The sequence below is a fragment of the Sciurus carolinensis genome, chromosome 15 (genome assembly GCF_902686445.1).
Source record: "Sciurus carolinensis chromosome 15, mSciCar1.2, whole genome shotgun sequence".
Lineage (NCBI taxonomy): Eukaryota > Metazoa > Chordata > Mammalia > Rodentia > Sciuridae > Sciurus > Sciurus carolinensis.
In genome coordinates this window covers 27,987,334-27,994,514 of record NC_062227.1, presented here as the reverse complement: position 1 = coordinate 27,994,514, position 7,181 = coordinate 27,987,334, and positions in this window count along the sequence as shown.

The window sequence follows — 7,181 nt, the reverse complement described above, 5'->3', positions numbered from 1 at the left end:
TGTGATTGGGAAGGGATATGAGGGAGCTTATGGGTACTAACAATATTTTATTTCTTGTGATTATAGGAAGTCCCCCAGTAGATAAATTAATGAACAAATGAATAAATGAATGACTACTGGCACCTTATGCAGATAAATACATTAAGAAATTTTAAAATTACTAGATATCACTTGGTGTGGTGGCACACGCCTATAATCCCAGTGGCTTGGGAGGTTGAGGCAGGAGGATTGAGAGTTCAAAGCCAGACTCAGCAACTTAGCGAGGCCCTAAGCAACTCAGTGAGACTCTGTCTCTAAATCAAATACAAAAAAAGGGTTGGGGATGTGGTTAAGTGCCCTTGATTTCAATTCCTGGTGCAAAAAAAAAAAAAAAAAAAAATTACTAGATATTGTTGCTAGTATCTTATTGAAGGAGGATATTTCTCATTAAGCTAAAACTGGAAAGTAGTTAGTATGTGATAAGTATAAACCTGAAAAGAATGTTTTCCTATACATTTCGCCCTTCTTCTGGACTTACTCCTTTCCAGAGACTATTTCCAAGTACATAAATTTATCTTTTGTCTGGTGCTTAAATTGGGAGAGATTTTACACATTTTATTTTAAAGATGCTCTTTAATTTGAATGTATTGAGTAGTTGACAAAACAAAACAAAAACCAGACTATGCCTTAAGATTTTGTGAATAACAGAGATTTATAGATCTTTCTTTTTATCCAATAAGGAATTTTAAATAAATTAGTTAAATAGCTTTAGGGACCTCTTTGTTATAGGAAGTTATTAAGATAATCCTACTCTAAAACCTTTGCTTTTTATACCAGTGTTCTTTATGTAACCCAATAAACATAATTAATTTATTGAGACTTTATAAGAGTCAGTGAAAGAACTCAAATCCTACGTCTACAGGCTACCCTATAATTTTAGTTTCTTATCCTTTCCATGAGGGAAGAAAACAGCTGTGTTTATCCATTCATGGCTGACAAAATCCATTTGTTGGTACTGTACTATCAAAGTTACTTTTGCAAATCTGAAATCTGGCAGCATTTTAATTCCAAATTATCACGTGTGTGCTTGAATGAGTCTTTAGGGGGAGAACTGCCAATTTTGAAGGGCTACTGAAGGTACTTAAATATTCACAGACAAGAGGTCTGCCAAGAGCTTCAAGAGTCCAACTGCTTCCTCAAATTACACACCAGACAGAGAAGATTTGGGGAATGTTAACAAAATGAGAATACTAGTTGCTTAGATACTTTGTTTGAAATATGAGCTGTTTGAAATGAAAATGGGAGTAGTGAGCCTCATCCAAGGTTCGGGGTTGATGAGAAAGTATCTTTCTAGAATAAGCATAATTCTGAGTATTGCTTGGTGGTCCCTGTCACTGTCAAGCTAGCCAGATTTTTTAATAGAAGTCTGGAAGAACAGAAAGACTAGTTTCTTAAAGAAACCCCTAGAATAGCCAAACATTTAAGGTCTGCACTTCTAGATTACTTATTTATTAAATAAATAAAGATTTAAGGGCTGGGGGTATAGCTCAGGTGGTAGAGTGCTTGCCTCATAAGCACAAGGCCCTGGGTTCAATCCCCAGCAAAAGATGTAAAGATTTTTTTAATTAAAAAAAAAAAAAGTAAAATAAAGATTAAGTTCCTACTATAGTTGATGATCCAACCATCCCCATCAAAGCAGCCACTTTGAGGGAAATCACTTTGCTTTGAAGATCAGGAGCAAAGTTACCTGCACAAAATGTTGCATTGTCCATATAATTCCTGCCAGTCTTCCCAACCCAAACTAGTCACCATATCACCTTCGATGCCTTTAAAAAAAAAATTCTAGTCCAAGATCAATCTTGGCTCTCAATCTTGACTGCAAATTTGACTCATGTGAAAATGTTTTAGGTGCATAATGCCTGGGCCACACTCAGACATTCAATAGAACAGCTTTGAGGTGGGACGCAAGTGTTTTCACAAGTTCCCAGTTGAATCTAATGGGCAGTCAGCTTCAAACTCTCCTGGAAACCCTTCCTTGGCCTGCTTGCCCTTTCCAATCAGTCTCTCAAGCTTCCACTGACTCAGAATTCCAAGGTGCAGACCAAGCACCCCCTTGCCTCTGAGTCATTTCCTGAATTATCAGCCCTCCTCCCCCATGCACTCTGCCTCATTCCATCAGGCCACCTGGAGTGAGTGAACGAACTTTCCTTGTGGACAGGTCTTTTTGCTTTCATCTCTGTATCCCCTGTGCCAATAAATACTGGCAGGATCAATGAATAGCAAATGTTATTTACTTTTAGCACCCCATTTTCTATGGTTTAACCTTCCAGAGTCCCTTGGGGGAGTATTTCCAAGACCACTGGTAGCCAAAAGACCTATAAATCCTGTCAACTCTCCACCACAAGCCTGGCGGTGGAGACGGGGTATGGGGGCTGGGAAAGGCCATGTCCAAGGTTGTCAAAATCCACCATTAGTTCTACTTGTTATGATGCACTTCTGAAGGGTCTTTGCAGTACATTATGGTATTACGGAAATAAGCATAAAAATAGCTATGTAAGGCACTGTTCTAAGGGGTTTACATAGATTTTCCTTTCCTCCTCATAACAATGGTGTTTGTTAGAGACTAACAAGACCATCTTTCAGTTAGAGAAATTGACCCTAAAACCTGACCCATGCTGCTTTCTATTTGCAACAATCCTGTAGGCGAGCAAAACTCAGAGAGGTCAAACAGCTCACTCCCTGTCATGTGCCTGGTAAGTGAAATCAAATCCAGCTCTGCCACTCATTTAAATGATTGAGAAGCACTGACTCATGGATTTTAGTAACTTCCTTTGTGAGTGAGATTATTTTGTCTGCAAATGACAGAAAACTGTCATCATGATCCATAGAAGCAAAAAGGAAATGTATGGTGTTTTCTTCCACAGCAAGCGGCATGGGGAAGGACAGCCGGCCCTATGAGGTGGTTGGTGTTTCAGCTTCCTCTGCCTCTGCTCTTCCTCCCACAATGTGTAGACTTTCTCCTCCTGAGGTTAGATCCTCTCACTAGGTGGCCACTGAAATCCTGGTCATCACACCCAGACACAATGGACCTTTTCCTTAATGATCATTTCCAAGGGGATGGAACTCTCAAGATTCACCAGAGGAGCTGAATGAAGGCCGGTAACCTACCTGCTATTTCTATAGCACCTTATATTTGTAGAGCATATTTGAATCTAACAAATTTGACAACCATTGTATAGAGGGCTTTAAAATTTGGAACTATTTATAAACAAAGTATATATGTTAAGGTCATTTATGTTACTTCTAAATTTCATATTATTTGATTTTATTAAATAATCAGCTTAATAAATAAAATCTTTCTGAGTACTAAGTAACTCTTCTAAATCTGATACTTTAAATTAAACTTACAATATATTGGATGTGAGGTTCTCTTTAAGTCATTCAGTCCTGGATATAAATTTACACACATCTGAATTAATTATACATTTGCTTGTTTAAAATTGGATTTATTAAACATTTACTCTAATACTTCAAAGACAAGTTTAAAACTCCAAAGATGTACAAATTTCTTTACCTCAAACTACAAATACATTTGAGTTTGGTTCCCTGAAATCTCCCTGGGGTTATAAGGTACTTCCCACTTAGCCTACAATTTTCCCATGTAATTATGGCTTGAGGTTGTGTAACCACCAAAGATTTCGGCCAGGATGCTAACTGAATTCTTTGGTGACTAACTGAATCCTGTTTGCGGTTGCTAAGTCAATTACTTCTTAATTACAAGTAGCTCAAGACCAAGACCCTTGTTATTCTGGAATGTTCCCCAAAGGCTTGTGTGTTGAAAGCTTGGCCCCCAATTTGCAGCACTATTGGGAAGCGGTGGGAACTTTAGGAGGTGGGGGTCTCGTTGAAGGAATGAGGTTACTGGAGGCATGCCTTTCAAGAGTTTATTGTTACTTCCTGGCTTCCATGAGGTACGCAGCTCTGCTTTACCACATTGCTCCCTGTGGTGATGTTCTGCCTCACCAAAGACCCAAAGTGATGGGACCAAGTGACCATGGAGTGAAACCTCTAAACCAACTGTGAGCCAAACTAAATCTTTCTTCCTTTAAGTTGGTTTCCTCAGGTATTTTGTCATAGCAACAAAAACCTGACTAACACAAAATCTTTACCCCTGACAATTCAGGGAGTTACTCAGTTACTCAACCATGATTACCCCCACATGCACATATAAATCAACTTGGTTTTTTTCTTCTGTTAATCTTTTCATTGTTAGTTAATACTTAGGTCTTGCTGGATAATTTATAAATAATAGAAATTTAATTTCTATAGTAGATTTGGTATCTGGTGAAAGCTTGTTTTTTGCTTAATGTCTCTTGCCATGCCCTCCCATGACAGAAAGGCAAAAAGAGGCTCACAAGCTCCCTCGGGCCTCTCTCATAAAGGGCACTATTCCCATTCTTATGGGTGGAGCCTTATGATTTAATCATTTACCTAAAGTTCCATCTCTTGATAATATCACTGTAGGGGTTAACTATTAACACATGAATTTGGGAGGACACAAACATTCAGGTCAAAGCATTTCCTGACAAAAACACAAAGTACCTTTTAAATCCAGTTCCCCCAACACAGGCTCTAGTACTTTTCCTAAGTCCTGGGGTATGCCAGGGTCATATCCCCTGGTTTGCCCCCCATAATCCAGGTTTATACTTCTTGCCCTATAGAGATTACTAATCACATCCCTTCTATTCTTCAAAGCATTTCCCTTCAGATGATAAATTAGAGATTTACTGGATTCTACTTGTAAACATAATATGTTCCGAATGTAAATCCTCATCTGACAAACACCAATTCATTCCTTCCATTATTTTCAGATCAAAACCTTGAAGTTACCCATGCTCTTTTTCTCTGTCTCATGCCCTACTTTCAATAGAACTTGCTTCTACCCTTCAACACGTATCCAGTCTCTGACTGCTGCTCACCACCTTGCTCCTTGCCTGAGCTAAGCCCTTGCGACCTGCCTTGCTCCCACCTGAGCTAAGCCCTCATTGCTTCATACTGGATTCTCATAATAGCCTCCTTCCTGGCCTTCCTGCCTCTGCCCTTGTCCAGAGTGAAACTCTTTAGAGCACAAATCAGATCATGTCAATCCTCTGCTCAAAACTCCTGGTACCTGCCGTTCTGTCTCAGAACAAAAGCCAGGCCCTTAGCATGGCCTCCAGGTCCCTGCATGGTGGGAGAGTATCCTCCTCCACCCACAAGCCACATGCCTTTCACAGCTCATTTCCTACCCCTCTTCTCCTCCATATGGCTCCAGCTCCCTTAGCCCCTTTGCAGTCCTTCAAACCTGCCAGTCATGCCTTTCCCTTGGTGCCTTTTCACTAGTTCTCCCCTGCTGAGGTGCTCTTTCTTCAGACCTTTGCAAGACTCTCCCAGACATTCTCCTGGTCTTTGCCCAGATGCTCAAATTTCATCATATTTTTTAAAAAAGTCTTCATTTGCCACCTTTTATAAAACAGCTCCTCCACACCCTGCTCTCTGGAAAAAACAGACATTGAAAGAGTTTAGGGTGCAGAGTATTTATGAGTGGTCACCATCAGTGAAAGGAAGATAATGGAGAAACAGGATATAGCAGAGGGAGAAATTTTGAATTGCTATCAAACCCAACAAAGCAGCCATCAATTTGGCAGGGAACTGTAGAGCAAGAACTGCCCATCAGAATCGCCGTGTATTAGGTAGAAATGGCCAGACCTTTATACTCTGACTTGTTCAGTTGCTGGACTTGGAAAAATCCCACAGGAAGGGCATGAACTTGGGCAAAGCAGCGATCTGCAACTGAGATAACCTTGAAGGCATGGACAGCTGGGGTCTCTGTTGACCACTCTCCATAGCTGGCCACCAAGTTCTTCCTTGAAGGGGGTACCTGAGTGGGGCATCCTTATGTTGACTACCTCACACCTACCTTCACAATAACAAAACCCTATTATAGCAGGGACTTATTCTCTAAAAATCACTGACACACCACCAGTGCTTGAAAAGGTTCCTGGTTCATGGTAGTGCTCAGTATTAGTTGACTGAGGAAATGAATGAATGAATAACTGAAATCAGTTCCTAGATTGGAGATGTTATTACAACTGTGAATGCAAAATGCTTTAAAATTTTTATTCCAGTGAATAATAGAGCTCCTTCAATCTTCATCCTGAAAATGTTTCATTCAGTTTTCCTCATATCCATCATTGTGATAGAACCACAGCCTCACAGAATGATGATGTGTCTTTAGCAACCTGAAAAGGAGGATTCTCTGGGTTCTCTTCAGGCAGATCTCTTTAAGGTAAGTTGCATGGCAGAATGACAGAGCACTGGATGGGAGTCTACGGACCCAGGCTTTAGTGTCAGATCTGTCATTGAATGGTTTTGCATTTGAGCCAGTACCAGCCTTCTGGATCTCAGTATCTTCATCTGAAAATGAAGGATTAGAAAAGATAATTTCTAGGATTTCTTCCAGCTGCAACATCTTGTAGTTTTCTTCCTCCAGGCCCTTGAACTGTATATTTTTGTGATTTTTAAGCCTGATTATTTATAGATACCTTACTAGAGGACAAAAACCACAGGGTTATTTCAAGAATGTGAGTGGGTGATACAAACAAGGAGGAGTTGGAAGAGGAAGAGAAAAACCGGGCAATCAGTGACTGAGAGAGCCATCTGCATTGGTGACGGATGGCCTGTGGAGGAGCAGGCTGCCCAGGGGCAGGTGGGACCCGGGGACAGTGGAACTCAATGAGTCCAGCTAAGGCTGTCCCTCTGTGAAGAGTGAATGTGCCTGTAGAGGCATTGACACTAAGAAAAAGGATACAGTTACTTCTTCATTGTCCTGTCTTTCCCTTAATTCCTCCCTCAATTGTAATTTCCAGAAGAGTTGTCAGTACAGAGGGCCTACCCAATAAATATTTATTAAAAAGTAAAAGATGTCAGTGCTGGGTATGGTGGTGCACACTTGTAATCCCAGCTACTCTGGAGGCTAAGGCAGGAGGATTGCAAGTTTGAGGCCATCCTTGGCAACTTAGTGAGACACTGTTTCAAAAGAAAGTGAAAAAGAGTTCTGAAGTGGTAAAGTCCTTGCCTAGCGTGCACATGGTCCTGGGTTCAATCTCCAGCACTGTGGAAAACAAACAAACAAACAAAAAAGAAAAAAATGCACACATTTT